The 17,854-nt window shown below is 31.5% G+C and overlaps 2 pseudogenes; both read left to right on the top strand.

The window, feature by feature from the left end:
* The window catches only part of LOC113383795, a 3,804-nt pseudogene extending 3,301 nt beyond the window's left edge, over positions 1-503 (top strand).
* A 1,745-nt stretch (positions 504-2,248) lies between these two features.
* On the top strand, positions 2,249-17,851 carry LOC113383784 (annotated as a pseudogene).
* The last annotated feature ends 3 nt before the right edge of the window (positions 17,852-17,854 follow it).

Below are 17,854 nucleotides of genomic sequence, written 5' to 3'. Positions count from 1 at the left end.
GCAAAGATTACACCCTCCCCGGAACAACATTTTGGATACCCAAAGGCACATCCGTGTTCATTCCAGTCATGGTCTGCACAAAGATCCAGAGATATATCCGAATCCGGAAAAATTCGATCCTGAGCGATTTTCAGAAGAGGCTAAAAATTCACGTCACCAATATACTTATTTGCCATTTGGGGAAGGGCCCAGAATTTGTATCGGAATGAGATTCGGTATGATGCAAACGAGATTGGGGCTAATAACGATCATAAGAGATTATAACATTTTACCAAGCAATGAAACCAAAATACCTCTTGAATTGGACACCCGATCCTTCCTAACAGCTGCTGTGGGTGGTATAACATTGAAATTTGAATCGCTTTGAAAATATATAAGTACAAAATTATTGTTATATGTATTGTATTATTAGCATGTGAAATTTAATAATTTATTATTGAATAAATATGTTAAAGTTGTTTATAACTGTTAGAACTTTGTTGTTGCATTTATTCTTTAAAAAAAGTGCCCGAATCCGATATAAAGGAAATAATTATTATTTAATTAGATTATCTAATGAATAATTTATTAGACGTTATTAGCGTTTGGACAAAATTATTTTTTTTTATTCAGTTACCCCGCCGATAAACTGTTTGTCTATTTATAGATTCAATTAATGAATTGGAATTTCAATGAGAGAAATCACTTTCAAATTCACATAATTCACAATTCAAATAATTTTTATATTTCATTATGGTCACTAAACACCATGCGTGAATAGCCTTTGCATAATTATTCACTATTATTAGATCATTTTACGCATTAAACTATAATTATATTAATATATATATACTCGTATATATATATATATATATAGAATAATTTGTTATTTGTTGTTAAACCTATTACTGCAGTTAAATGTATTTTGCTTGATGTAATTAAAAATGTTAAAATAAAAATATTTTTTAAAAAGTCACGTTTTTACTTGATTGTGTATATGTGTTGCAATAAGAAAAATCCCTTCCGATTTATATTAGCTACTAAATCATATATAAATAAATATATTTATACATACAGATGTTCCATGGTGTGGTGGTTAAGCTCATGATTACTGTTTATATTTATATACATGTTCATATATTTGATTTATTTAAACTCCAGAGCACAACGATGAAAATAGATCGTATTGTGGAATGGTACAATGATTTAGTATCGAAAACCAATGAACAAGAATTCGATTTAATACGAGATGAGATTTCCGAAATTGACAAACTATTGGATCTGCCAATCAATAGCATGACATGGGAACGTGATCGTAAGCGAATTATGAATCATCATTATTATTATTGATACAAAAAAGTACAATAATAAAATATAATAACTATTAGTTAAAAATATATGAAATAATAATTAAGTTAAAAATTAATTAAAAAAATATTATATCAACTCTGTGTATGAATGTGATACCATAATTTTTCAATTCAGATACAGAACTTTGGAAGTTCTATATGAAAAACTAAAAGCATTACATAACAGAATAGTGACTTCCCAAAAAAATGTTCAAGAACTTCTTGGTAGAATGAGGCAGTGGGCTGGTTTGCCAATTTATACTCGAAAGGGCAACAAGAAGGATAAGTTATTAGCCCTCAATGACAGAAAGGATAATCTTTGTGCACAGTAATAATTATTATTAATTATTTTATTATTAATTTTCCAATTAATCATAAATTATTCTACATTTATAATTTCAGCAAAAAACTTATAAAACGATCCGTTGATGAAATTAAATTTGTCATGGACATGAATTATAGATTATTTTTAAATCTGCCTATTATAGAAAGAACAGAAAATGATGCTAGAGATCATGTGAGTAATTTTTATGCATTAATGAAAAAACAAATTTGAAATTTATCTACATAATTTATTTTCAGGAAGAGTCTCAATTGAAATTATTACCGTATAGTAAATTCTCTACAGATGTATTCGAGACTCCCATAGCAAACGATTTAAAACAGATATAAGTGAGTTTAATTTTCTCAATTTATAAATTTATAACTAACTAAATAAATAAAAAAATAGAATAAGACGTAATTAAAAGTATATTGACAAACGTATAATTATATATTATTTTTGTTAGATAAAATTGTCCACAAATAAATGTTTTCAATGTTCATATTGTCACTCTGTTTATTATTTTATTTTAGGATTATTTAATACATATTTTTTTAAAATATTAATATAAAAAACAAGCTATAATAAATATCTGATAATGCCTTTTTCCACAGGTGAATTAGATAACGCAAAAACCAAATCGACAAAATTCTCAAGTCTCACTCGAGTATTGGAAACAGTATTAGAATACCCAGGTAAACATATTAATTATATTATTCAAATTAAATTTCAATTTATTAATAATCATTGTTGTAGATCAATGCAATAAGAGAAAACAATCAAACGAAATAAGACAGAAAAACCTTGTCGAGTATCATAAAAAGTGGAGAATTTATGTGGAATATATTGACTCTTTAGTGGCAAATGAGTTAATGCATTCTATTTGTGTGAGGTATGATGTAGTTTGTCTACAATTATTATTTCCATGATATTTTTTGTAAATTCATCAAGAAATATAAAGCAACAAAATGATTATACAATGATGCAATTCTCATAAAATAATAAGATAAAACAATCTTTGTATTCAAACGAGCAACCATCGAGCAACCTTATGATTAATTGAATAAGACTCATAAACTAATATTAACGAGCAGACTTAAATATGAATTATTAAATAAAAATAAAGTCGTAAACTTAATCTGCTTTTTAATTGAAAATTAAAAAATCCAAATTAAATAACTTTATTCAATTTATTTTTTCAGTATGTTTTATCTGAATAATGAGATGAGCGCTCTAACTAGCCAATATCCATTCTTCGAAATGGAAATGATGCTTACGGCGCCTGATATAACATTCAAACCGTCTTTAAGTTTTGAAGTCGACAATAATTTATACGAAATTTTTGAGAATTTGACAAACGATATCATGAACCAGTGCATGCTCATACCCAGAATAGCAGAACATCAGGAAGAGCCATATTATCAAAGTAAATAATAACAGAGATACTTTAAGTTCATTCTTGTAGTAAGATTATGTAGTAGTAATGCTCATATACTTCATGAATATGAAGAAGCAAGTTTTTTAAAAGATTTTTTTGACATTCTGCAACCATCAGACTTTTCATTAATATACTTCCTAATAAATTCCTTTTTGGCAGTAAACCTGATGATGGAATGTATCCAATTCCATCAGGTCCAGTCGTTAATTAAACATCTTCAAACTTTGTATTCGTATTCATGTACTAGATTCAATGTTCGTAAAACAACCATCAATATATATTTAAGTATTTTCATCTGACAATGAGTAATATTAATGTTTACTATTTTTTATTTCTCTAGAAGACCTCCAAGAAAACATCGATATCAACGAAATGCGTACACAGGTATTAGCCAAAGTAAAAAATGTAATCGCAGAAGCCTTATCATTTGCTGAATCAATGAATCAATATTCATATTTATGGTTGGACGATCGTACAGAATGTATGTTACAATTTTTGGTTTATGATCACTATTTAACCCAAGAAGAAATAGATTTATCAGATGAAGACGACGCCGCCGTTAATCAGCAGAAACCGACACTTGATATGTTTAAAACACAGGTGAAAATGATTAATAAATTAAATTGGAGATTTGACTAATACTTAATAATCAAGGACTAATATTTAATCTGAACTCTCAGAATTGCCAAAATATTAAATATGTATTTAATTTTGAATTTTTTCAATATGATCAGGTTTGGTTCAAAAAAGAACTTTTTTTAATTTTTCTAGATCGATTACTACAACACTTATTACAATACTGTGCAAGATGAAATTCCTGACAAAAAAATTCTATGTGGATGGCTATCTTTAGACGTGAGACCATTCAAATATGCAGTGTTGAACACAATTTGCAAATGGAGCAACATGTACCAGCAAAACCTTGTTGATCAAGTAGTAAATAGGTAAACTACATGATTAGACATTTGAAAAATAAATATTAACAAAAACTGATGATTTTAGTTTAAAAGATTTAGAAAACTTCATAAATGAAACTAATACTGTGCTGGAGAAAATTGTTGTCGAAGGAGATTTTGAAGGGCTATTATTAGTCATGGAGTATTTGCAGAAAATAAAAGATAGAGAACATCAAACTAATGAAATGTTTCAACCTCTAAAAGACATTATTGAAATGTTAAAACATTATGATGTGGAGTTCGAAGATAATATTTATTCCAAAGTATAAGTATATTGTTTAAAATATATTAGAGATAATTTATTTTATAACTTAATGATTTTTTAAGCTCGCAGAGTTGCCTGATAGATGGGACGCTTGCAAAAAATTAGCAGTCAGAGTTAAGCAGAATGTACTACCACTTCAAGCAAATGAAGTGAATTTGATTAGAAAACGCCTGGCTCTTTTTGATATACAACAAGGAATATATCGCGATACATTTCGAAAACTACCTGTACCATAATAATCAATCTTCAATCATATCATAGCATCACATGAGTTATGTAAGAATTTTAATCTTTTTTTTCAGTTATTCAATGCAGAATGTAAAAACACATATTATTTAATCGATAAAACAAATGAAACTGTTGAAAGCTTTGAAAACCAAATGGAAAAAATCTCTTCATCAGCAACTCTGTTTGAATTGAACGTGCCGGATTTTAGGCAAATTCGACAAGTTCGGCATGATTTGATATTACTCAAGGTAAATGAAAATAACACAAATTAATAACTCTTTGTTTATCATTATTAACTGTATTTAATATAAATTTATTAAAATAATGTAATCTTTAAAGCAACTCTGGGACGAGTGCTTGGTGATAGCGTCACATATCGAAAACTGGAAAATGACACCATGGAAAAAAATTGACGCCGAAGATATGGATCAAGAGTGCAAAAAAATTTGGTAAAGAACTAAGATCCCTCGATAAAGATGTAAGAACTTGGGCACCTTTCTTAGACGCTGAGGCTCGTTTGAAAAATTTGATGACTGCTTTGAGGGCAGTAACGGAATTGCAAAATCCGGCTATAAAAGATCGTCATTGGAAAGAGCTGATGCAATCGACCAATGTAAATATATAAAACAATTAAATATGAACTATTTTTGTAAATGTCCTCTATTTGTTAAATATATATTTATATTTATTTTTAGGTAACTAACATACTTGGTCGTAAACACACGGTAACTTAATATGATATTTGATAATTTTTTTCAAACTTCATCTAAGTATAATCTATAAATTAAAATATCTTTTCATTAAGGTTAAGTTCATCACTGATGAAAATACTACATTGAGCGATTTACTAGACCTGCAGCTACATCAATATGAAGACGAAGTAAAACATATAGTAGACAAAGCTGTAAAAGAAATGGGCATGGAAAAAACTTTAAAAGATCTTGAAATTGTTTGGGGTTCTATGGAATTTGATCAAGAAACCCATGAACGCACTAATATGCAAATTCTCAAAACATCAGAGGAACTTATTGAAACATTGGAGGAAAATCAAGTAACTAAAAAAATTGGTATATATTGAAATAACGTTCTGCAATGAGGAATTTTTTTAAGGTTCAACTGCAAACATTGATGACTTCAAAATTTATCGGATATTTCCTTGGACAAGTATCTAGCTGGCAAAAAAAGCTTTCATGTGCTGATCAAGTTATTACGTCTTGGTTTGAAGTGCAACGAAAATGGATGTACTTGGAATCTATATTTATAGGTTCAGAAGATATAAGAGCTCAACTTCCTAAAGACTCTCAAACGTTTGATGAAATTGACAAAGAATTTAAGGTACTTCAAATAAAAAACATATAAAAACTATGTGTTTATTAATGTATTTTATTTATATTTAGATACTGCTAGAACAAATGTTGCAAACTCCAAATGTAGTAAATGCCACAAATAAACCAGGATTAGTTGAAGTATTAGAAACTTTGATTCACAAATTGATAGTTTGTGAAAAAGCTCTGAATGATTATTTAGAAACAAAACGACTAGCTTTTCCAAGATTTTACTTTATATCCTCAGCAGATCTGTTAGATATTTTATCAAGTGGAAATAGACCTGACTTAATATCGAGGCATTTGATAAAACTTTTTGACAGTTTAGCTAAATTAGTATTCAAACCAGGAACAAAAATAGCTACTGCCATGGAGTCTAAGGAAAATGAAGAGGTTGTAACGTTTAAAAAAGAGTGCGACTGTAATGGAAAGGTATTTTGAGTTGTAGATTATAGAGTAAATAAATAAATATATTGAATATTGTATTTAATCAGGTCGAAGTATGGCTGAACCGCGTAACAGAGACTATGAGAAACACTCTTCATAAGCTATTTCACGAGGCGATAGGAACATACGAAGAACGTGCACGTGATGCCTGGGTATTCGACTGGCCAGCGCAGGTAGCCCTTTGCGGTGCTCAGATCTGGTGGACCAGTGAAACTAATGCAACATTTGCAAAACTGGAAGAGGGCCACGAAAGCGCCCTAAGAGATTATCATAAAAAACAAATATTGCAACTAAATGCTTTGATAGGGTGGCTGCTAGGAGACTTGAGTCCCGGGGATAGACAAAAAGTTTGTAAACGAAAATTAAACATTGTGATACCATTAAAAATATCCATATAGGGTTTTAATAATGTTTCAAACCTAGTATGACTAACTATAATTTTATATTAAAAAATACGTAGAAAATTAAAATGTAATTATACTGCAATTTGAAATGGCCTTATGCGTTTCAAATAAATAAAAAAATAAATAAAAAAATAAATACACACTTTTCCGCCGGTACTCGGTTTACACTTTTTCGATCTTACAAGTTTTTTGAAAATAATCTTTTTTAACGAAATTTATTAATTTTGCATTTACACGAAATTAAGAATACCGAACTATAATTTCCTTATGATTACAATAACATTTTAATTGTTTTACTGTAAAAATACAATTACAAAATACAGTTACGAATTTTTAGTAGTCTATGTCTATGATGGAAATATGTAGATGAGATGGGAATTCGATGTTTTATGATCCAAACTAAATTTTGTATGTATTAAGCTAGTTTGTTTGAAATATCAAAACAAAGAGCATCATTGTTTTTAAACTTTGTTTTTAATTAGTGTTTATATACTATTGATAGCGTAAATTAATTTAAGGCGAGCAAATAACAGAATCATTTTTTACAAAATCTTTAATTTATTAAAGAAATTATAGTTCGGCAATGGCAAAAGATGAAAATAAAAAACTATAATGCAAAAGAAAGGTTATATCTATAAAAATCAATTTTAACTTTTATCTATAAAGAAAATGCAATATTGAAAATATTTTTTTTTATTTGATTTATTATTGAAATAAATTAATTTTCTTGTTTGATATTAAATATATTAATATTTATTTTTCGTTCACTGTATTTGCTAATCATGATATTAAAAAGGGCTATTTCATAGTGATTTTCGGTAAGCACGGTTTTTTCATATAAAAGTAAATTTTTCGAGTTTCACGGTTTTTCTAGAACGTATCTACTGTGTAAAACGGGGTATAAGTGTATAATTATAGAGTTATATTCTATGAGTTAAAATCTTCTATTTCAAATATTTGCACAAATTATAAATTGTTCGAAAATTTTCACGTATCTACTGTGTAAAACGGGGGGGATAGGTGTATAATTATAGAGTTATATTCTATGAGTTAAAATCTTCTATTTCAAATATTTGCACATGTTTGCATAATCTATACATCATGAAATTATAAATTGTTCGAAAATTTTTGGTGGTTTTTTAATATAATTGAATTACTATTTAAACAGCTAATCAGCAAAATTTAGTAAAATTCAGTAAATTATATAAAGTAATATATATCTAAAATTATAATCAGTATATGTACGTGTATATATTATATATATATATATATATATATATATATATACAGGGCCGGATTTAGAAATTTGGCGCCCCGGGGCACTGACAAAAATGCCGCCCCATCCCTGAAATTTTACGAACTTTGGAACTTTTTTTAAAGCAATCGCGCTGCTTCAGCTGCGAGGGACAACACATAGAAGCGCGTAAGCGCCGCGTCGCAGTCTAACGGATAAACAATGTTACAGAACTTATATAAATGTAAACAAAATTTATACTTATTATTATAATATCTTTAAAATATCTGATAATTTAATGTGCATATGTCTTATGATCACTTTTGTCCGCCAAATGTTTCTTTTTCAAATTTTTTTATTGGATCATCGAAACCGCTAAACCTGCCCCCCACAAATTTAAGCAGTTATTTATTCTGTAAATTTTTTTGAATGTTATTCGACGCTTTTTTCTCAAAAACTGAATTATCATTTTTGGCATTTTGGCCCGTGTTCTCGAAATCGACTTGAATAATTACAAAATATTAGATTTGTATTGATGGGGAGACGTGCTGATTAGCTTTTGGTACAGACAATTACGAAAAATGGTAATTTGGTTTCGATATTTCTTCTTTGAAACAGCTACGTAGCGCGTTTGCTTTGCAAAAAGTTCACAATTTTCGAAAAATTTCAAAATACAAAAAATGTGTTTTAGAAGTATTTTTTTTCAGTTTTCAATAAAATTTAAAGCTCTTTATAAAATGTAATTTTCAGTACGGGATGTTTCAGTAATTTGTCTTAAGGCACAATTCCATGAGTCACTAGTTTAATTTTTTTTTCGACGTTATAAGCTTGGAAGTGCACAAATACGTTATTTTAAGAGGGCTCGAGAACTGAAGAACATATTTTTCTTAAACTTTCAGCTTGTTTACGGATCTTTATATTAGCCAAATTGCCAAATTTGATAACTTATTAACCAATTTGATAATTTAGATTTGGAGAGGGAGGCAAGGCAAAATAATAAATTTTAGTTATAGTTTATTTCAACCAAAATTTTGCATTGCAATCGTATTATGTTTTGTTAATTATATTTCTTAAAACAAAAAATGTTGTTAAAAAAAGTTGATTATATTGTATAGAATTTTTTTTCCCACTATCCAAATTTTGCCGCCCCCCAAAATTTGCCGCCCTGGGCAGTAGCCCCGATTGCCCCTACTGTAAATCCAGCACTGTGTATATATATATATATTATAGTGTTATACAATCCTTTATCCAGGTAATGACGGTGTGTACAATAGACGTGCATTGTCGCGATGTAATATCAAAAATGATACATGGCAAAGTGGATTCCTCAAATGCTTTTCAATGGCAGAGCCAACTCAGACATAGGTGGGATACAAAACTAGACGACTGTTATGCAAATATTTGTGATGCCCAATTCCGATATCAGTACGAATATTTGGGTAATACGCCTAGATTAGTTATAACACCATTGACCGATCGCTGCTATATTACATTAACCCAAGTAATAATAATGTTAATAAATGAATTTGTGTTAATATTACGTATTAGTTTAGCTAAAATAAAATTTATTCAAACAGTCTCTTCATCTTGTCATGGGCGGAGCGCCAGCCGGACCGGCAGGCACCGGAAAGACAGAAACCACGAAAGACTTGGGTCGAGCATTGGGAAGTATGGTATACGTATTTAACTGCTCCGAACAAATGGATTACAGATCTTGTGGAAATATTTATAAAGGTTGTTTAATAATTTTACAAATCTGATATATAAAATCTTTGTAAATATTAATGTTACTATATTAGGATTGGCACAAACTGGCGCATGGGGATGTTTTGATGAATTCAATAGAATATCAGTAGAAGTTCTTTCAGTGATAGCAGTACAAGTGAAAACAATTCAAGACGCAATTAAAACAAAGAAACAATCTTTTAATTTCATGGGCGTCAAAATACGTTTAATTCCCACGGTCGGATTATTCATAACAATGAATCCAGGATATGCTGGTCGTACAGAATTACCAGAAAATTTGAAAGCGCTATTTAGGTAATATTTAATTTTACTGAGTACTAAAAGAAAATAATAATACATTTTTGTAGACCTTGTGCAATGGTAGTGCCTGATTTTGAATTGATTTGTGAGATCATGTTAGTAGCTGAAGGTTTCCAAGATGCACGATTGTTGGCTAGAAAATTTATAACATTATATACTCTTTGCAAAGAATTACTGTCAAATCAAGACCATTATGATTGGGGTTTGCGAGCCATAAAATCTGTATTGGTTGTTGCAGGATCACTTAAGGTAAGATTACTTTAATTTTTATCAATTATATGATTCTTTTTTTTATATTTCGTATATTTATCAAGCGAGGTGATCGACAACGACCTGAAGATCAAGTTCTTATGAGAGCTTTGCGAGATTTTAACATACCAAAAATTATCACCGATGATGTACCCATATTTATGGGTTTAATAGGCGACCTTTTTCCGACATTGGATGTACCAAGAAAAAGAAATGCTGAATTCGAAAAGTTAGTAAAAACATCATCTATGCAGTTAGCTTTGCAACCTGATGACAGTTTTGTTTTAAAAGTGGGTGAAGATATGTAATAGTAATAATATAGTAAAAAAAAATATTACTAATGGTTTCTCCACAGATTGTGCAGCTTGAAGAATTATTCGCAGTTCGGCATTCAGTATTTGTCGTGGGTAATGCTGGTACTGGCAAAACAATGGTTTGGAAGACACTAAACAAAACTTATCAAAACCAAGGCCTGAAGCCAATATACTATGATTTAAATCCGAAAGCAGTCACTAATGATGAATTATTTGGTATCATCAACCCTTCCACAAGGGAATGGAAAGACGGTCTATTTAGTGTTTTGATGAGAGATTTAGCGAATGTCACCGGAGCAGGGCCAAAATGGATAATACTAGATGGAGATATAGATCCTATGTGGATTGAAAGTCTTAACACCGTCATGGATGATAATAAAGTTTTAACTTTAGCTAGCAACGAGCGTATCGCTTTAACGCCTCAAATGAGACTACTATTTGAAATATCAAATTTGCGAACCGCAACTCCAGCTACAGTGTCACGAGCAGGAATTTTATATATTAATCCAGTGGATTTAGGATGGAATTTGTGAGTTTTGGCATTTATAATTTAAAATATTAAGACTTCAGTTTTATAAATTTGTTTATTCTAGGTATGTGTCTTCATGGCTAGATCAACGAATAACTCAAAGTGAACGTTCACTATTGATGATCCTTTTTGATAAATATATACCAGCTTGCCTTGAATACACTAAAAAGTTGAAAAAAATTACGCCTGTAACAGATATAGCACAAATTCAACTTTGTTGCTATTTATTAGATTGCTTTATCACACCTTCGAACGTACCTAATGATTGTCCAAAAGAATGGTATGAAATATATTTTGTATTTGCTTGTATCTGGGCGTTTGGATCGGCCCTTTTTCAAGATCAACTATGTGATTGGAGAAATGAGTTTAGTAAGTGGTGGTTGAATGAATTCAAAACTGTTCGATTTCCTAATACGGGCACAGTTTTCCATTTTTGCGTCGATCAAGAAACGAAAACATTTATTCCGTGGACAAACATGGTCCAACCTTTTGAACTCGATACTGATGTACCACTTCAATCAACTTTAGTAAATACTGGAGAAACAACACGATTGAGATTTTTTATTGATGTTCTCATGAAACAACAGAAGCCCGTTATGCTGGTTGGAGCAGCTGGAACTGGTAAAAGTGTTTTAATGAAAGAAAAACTATCCGGTTTATCTGACAATTACGCAGTTACTAATGTGCCTTTTAACTTTTATACTACATCTGAAATGCTACAACGTATATTGGAAAAGCCATTAGAAAAAAAAGCTGGTAGAAATTATGGACCACCTGGAATAAAAACAATGATATATTTCATAGATGACATGAATATGCCCGAAGTTGATGCTTATGGTACAGTACAACCTCACACATTAATAAGACAATACTTCGATTATGGTCATTGGTATGACAGAATAAAATTAACGCCTAAAGACATTCATAACTGTCAATATGTATCGTGTATGAATCCTACTGCTGGGTCATTTACTATAAATCCACGATTACAACGGCATTTCTGTGTTTTCGCACTAAGTTTTCCCACGTCTGACATAGTTAATCAAATTTACTCGCAAATTTTAACTCAGCACGTGACTAATCCGGCATCAAAATATACAACAGCTATAATCAGTTTTGTTCCATCATTAGTAAGCGCCGCAGTTATGCTTCACGCACGAATGGCACAAAATTTTTTGCCAACTGCAATTAAGTTTCATTATCTATTTAATCTGAGAGACTTATCAAATATTTTCCAAGGCATGCTTTTTGCGACAGGAGATGCCGCACCCAACGTTAACTCTTTCATTAGACTTTGGGTTCATGAAGCCACAAGGGTTTATGGTGACAAACTTGTTGAGTCTAAAGATCAGGACGCTTATCGAAAACAAATAAATGAAATATGCAAGAAAAATTTTGAAGAAGTTGATGAGTCATTTATACACCAAAAACCATTAATTTATTGGCATTATGCTGAATCGATTGGAGATCCTAAATATTTACCTGTAAAGAATTGGGAACAATTAGCGTCATTGCTGACGGGAGCAATGAATACTTATAATGACTTAGTTGGGGCCATGAATTTAGTGTTATTCGAGGATGCTATGTGTCACATATGCAGGATAAATAGAATACTAGAATCGCCAAGAGGTAATGCATTATTGGTAGGTGTGGGAGGTTCCGGTAAACAATCATTATCAAGGCTGGCAGCATTCATATCCTCCCTTGATGTATTTCAAATACAATTACGTAAGGGGTATTGTCTGGCAGATCTTAAAACTGATTTATCTCATCTCTATCTCAAAGCTGGACTGAAAGGTAATGGTACCGTATTTTTAATGACAGATGCTCAAGTAAATAAAGAAGAGTTTCTAGTGGTCATTAATGACCTCTTAGCATCAGGAGAAATTCCAGATTTGCTAGCGGACGAAGACTTAGAAAACGTAATTAGTGCAATGAGAAATGAAGTTAAACAAGCAAATCTGCAAGATACGCGTGAAAATTGTTGGAAATATTTCATAGATAGAGTAAGACGTATTCTAAAAGTTGTATTGTGCTTTTCTCCTGTCGGTTCAACCCTTAGAGTACGAGCTAGAAAGTTTCCGGCAATAGTCAATTGTACAGCAATAAATTGGTTTTATGAATGGCCTCAAGAAGCTTTACAATCGGTATCTACCAGTTTTCTATCGGAAATGAAATCACTACCTACAGAAATGATAAATTCAGTATCTCTGTATATGTCTTACGTACATACAACTGTTAACGAAATATCCGCCACATACTTGGCTAACGAAAAAAGGTACAACTATACTACGCCAAAATCATTTTTGGAATTAATAGCGTTATATTCTAAGCTTTTGCTTGAGAAAACAAATTATTTGAAAGACCGCGTTAATCGTCTTCAGAATGGTTTGACAAAATTAGCTCAATGCGCCACAGAAGTTGAAGCACTTAAAAAGGTTTTAGCGTTACAAGAAGTTGAACTAGCAAGTAAAAATATAGCTGCAGACAAATTAATATTAGCAGTTGGAGCTGAAAGTGAAAAAGTTGCTAAAGAAAAAGCTTTCGCTGCAAGTGAAGAGAAAAAAGTACGGATTATTGAAGAAGATGTGACTATTCAAGCAAAAGTATGCGCTGATGATCTAGCAAGAGCAGAACCAGCACTAATAGCTGCACAAGAAGCTTTAAACACTTTGAATAAAAACAATTTAACAGAGTTAAGATCATTCGGTTCACCACCGGACGCAGTAGTCAATGTGTGTGCAGCGGTATTAGTATTATTTTCAAAAAAAGGGAAAATTCCTAAAGATCGTTCATGGAAAGCTTGTAAAATGATAATGGGAAATGCAGCGCAGTTTCTGAATGATCTGGTTAATTATGACAAAGAAAATATACATCCAGAAATAATAAAAGCTTTGCAGCCATATTTAAATGATCATCAATTTAATCCTGAGTACATTATGAGCAAATCAACTGCAGCTGCTGGTCTTTGTGCTTGGGTAATAAATATAAATAAATACTATGAAGTATTCATAGTAGTAGAACCAAAGAGAAGAGCATTACAAACAGCCAACAAGGATTTGAGTGATGCACGAAACAAACTTGAAAAATTAAAAAATCAAATATCGGTAAGTGTATCAAATTCTTAAAACCAAATATTAATTATAATTCCAGAGTTTCATATATTATTTTTATTCTAGGCGTTAGAAGCAAAACTTTCAATCCTAACATCAGAATTTGAACAAGCTCAGATGGACAAAATAAAATGTGAAGAAGAGGCTGATAGAACAGCGACTACTATCGATCTTGCAAATAGACTAGTGACAGGCTTAGCATCAGAAAATATTCGTTATGGACCTTAAAGTATCTGGTGTTACAATACCAGGGGATGTTTTAATCGTAAGCTGTTTCATTTCTTACGTCGGATGTTTCACTCGTCCGTATAGAGTAGATTTACAAGATAAATACTGGTTGCCCTATCTGTCTAAACTAAAGGTAGTATAATGAATATTGTATCAAAGATATTCGAAAAATTTAATTTTATTTATTTGGCTCAAATAAATATTATAGCCTGAAATTCCTAGAAGTACTGGATTGGATACTCTTAGCTTATTAACAGACGAAGCCCAAATAGCTGTATGGAATAATGAAGGATTACCGAGTGATAGAATGTCAGCTGAAAACGCCACAATTTTAACTAACTCAGCAAGGTGGCCACTAATGATTGATCCACAATTGTAAGCTAAAATTAGCTTTAATATTTCAGCATTTAACATCAAGTAATTTTTATTGTCATTCAATTTCAGACAAGGTATAAAGTGGATAAAAAACAAATATATATCTAACCTTAAGGTGATACGTTTATCTATGAAAAATTACATGGATATTATAGAAAAAGCTATTATTAGCGGCGATGTATTATTAATAGAAAACATTTATGAAAATGTAGATGCTGTGTTAGATCCACTATTAGGACGAGCACTGTATAAAAAGGGAACATGTATCAAAATCGGCGACAAAGAAATCGATTACCATCCTTCCTTCAAATTAATATTACAAACAAAGCTAGCGAATCCACATTACAAACCTGAAATGCAAGCTCAAACTACACTTATAAATTTTACAGTAACGAAAGATGGCTTGGAGGAACAGCTACTGGCAGAGGTTGTAAAAGCTGAAAGACCTGATTTGGAAAATTTAAAATCTGAACTTACAAAACAACAGAATCATTTTAAAATAACATTAAAAACGTTGGAAGATGATTTATTGACAAGATTATCGAATGCGGGTGCAAATGTTTTAGAAGATAGCGCATTAGTTATAAATTTAGAGCAAACTAAAAAGACTGCAGATGAAGTGGCAATAAAAGTATCTGAAGCAAAATCTACTTCAGCAAAAATAGATGAAGCTCGAGAACATTATAGACCAGTGGCCTGCAGAGCATCAATTTTGTACTTTATTTTGAATGATTGTATAAAATAAACATGATTTATCAATTTTCATTAAAAGCTTTTAGCGAAGTATTTAAAGATGCTCTTAAAAGAGCCTTGCCAGCAGAAAAACTTCAAGAACGTGTAACTAATTTATTAAATTCCATAACATTTAGAGTATTTTTATACACGAGCAGAGGGCTTTTTGAAAATGACAAATTAATTTTTCTTGCACAAATAGCACTTCAAATCTTAATTAATGCAAAAGAAATACATCCTTGGGAATTGGATTTTTTATTACGGTTTCCAATCGCAGCTCCTTTAAACTCTCCGGTGGATTTTCTTACAAATACACTATGGGCTGGGGTAAAATTGTTGGCTTCATTGCAGTCTTTTAACAATTTTGACCGAGATATTGTAGCTTCAGCCAAGAGATGGAAAAAATTTGTGGAGTCAGAAACACCAGAAAAGGAAAAGTTTCCACAGGAGTGGAAAAATAAGTCACCTTTACAGAGATTATGTATGATGCGTACATTAAGACCTGATCGCATGACGTACGCTATGGCTACATTTATCGAAGAAAATCTTGGGACCCAATTTGTAGAAACACGCACCATTGACTTTAAAACATCATTTGAAGAAAGCAATGCTGCAACACCTATATTTTTATTTTATCACCAGGCGTAGACCCGCTTAAAGATGTTGAAAAAACTTGCAAGAAACCTTAATATTGATACTGACTCACCAAATTTGCATATTGTTTCTTTAGGTCAGGGGCAAGAAAAAGTTGCGGAAAATGCAATTAATATCGCTTCAAAATGTGGTCAGTGGGTTATGTTGCAAAATATACATCTTGTAGCAAAATGGCTTGTAAAACTGGAAAAAATTATGGAAAGCATGGATGACAGTGTTCACAAAAACTACAGGTTATTTTTATCAGCAGAACCGGCTCCAGCACCGAATTTCACATCATACCTCAAGGTATATTGGAATCGTCTATTAAAATAACAAACGAGGCACCAACAGGCATGCTTGCAAATCTTCATAAAGCACTAGATAATTTCAATCAAGAAATTCTAGAAACGTGTTCCAAAGAAGCTGAGTTTAAATCTATTTTATTTTCTTGTGCTATTTTCATGCGTCGTTGCTGAACGCCGAAAATTTGGACCTCAGGGGTGGAACCGAATATATCCATTCAATGCGGGAGATTAACTATAAGCGTATATGTCTTAAGAAATTATTTAGAAAATAATAATAAAGTGCCTTGGGAAGACTTAAGATATCTCTTCGGAGAAATTATGTACGGCGGGCACATTACTGATGATTGGGATAGACGTTTATGTCTCACATATTTGAATGAATATATGCAGCCTGATCTGGTTGAAGGAGAACTTTATTTTGCACCTGGTTTCGCTGCTCCATCAAACATGGAATATCCAGGTTATCATGCCTACATAGATGAAACGCTTCCGGATGAATCGCCATATCTGTACGGATTACACCCGAATGCTAATTGGGTTTTCTAACGTCTAAATCCGAAAATATGTTCAGAACAGTTTTCGAACTACAACCCAGAGAATCAAGTACATCTGGTGTGGTTACAATGTCAAAAGAAGAAAAGGTGAAAGTGACCCTTGATGATATTGCAGATAAATTACCAGAGGAATTCAATATGTCAGAAATCACAGCACGTGTAGAAGAACGAACACCATTTATAATTGTAGCATTTCAAGAATGTGAACGCATGAATATTTTAGTACGAGAAATCAAACGAAGCTTGAAAGAATTACATTTAGGTTTAAAGGGCGAATTGACTATAACCAAAGATATGGAAGAGTTAGAAGAATGTCTATTTTTAGATCAGGTACCGCCAAGTTGGACTAAGAGGGCATATCCAAGTCTTTTGTCTAGGCGGTTGGTTTAACGACTTAATTTTACGATTGAAAGAGATCGAAAGTTGGGCCAATGATTTTGTTCTACCAAATTCTGTGTGGTTGTCCGGCTTTTTTAATCCACAGTCATTTTTAACGGCAATCATGCAACAATCAGCTCGTAAAAATGAATGGCCTCTTGACAAAATGTGTTTGAACTGCGATGTTACCAAAAAGACTAGAGATGATCTTAATGCCCCTCCAAAAGAAGGTGCGTATATTCACGGAATATTCATGGAAGGAGCTCGATGGGATATTAATATTTCTAGTATAGTAGACTCTCGTCTCAAAGAACTTTTTCCAGCAATGCCCATAATTTATGTAAAAGCTATTACACAAGACAAGCAAGATCTACGTAACATATATAGATGTCCAGTCTTATAAAACAAGACATCGAGTGGAACATTTGTTTGGACTTTCAACTTGAAA

The sequence above is a fragment of the Ctenocephalides felis genome, unplaced genomic scaffold, assembly GCF_003426905.1.
Source record: "Ctenocephalides felis isolate EL2017-DRISC unplaced genomic scaffold, ASM342690v1 CF-g0.4_SCAFFOLD_00845, whole genome shotgun sequence".
NCBI classification, from domain to species: Eukaryota; Metazoa; Arthropoda; class Insecta; order Siphonaptera; family Pulicidae; genus Ctenocephalides; species Ctenocephalides felis.
The sequence above is the reverse complement of the archived record's forward strand: the minus strand, read 5'-3'. Positions and strand labels throughout refer to the sequence as shown.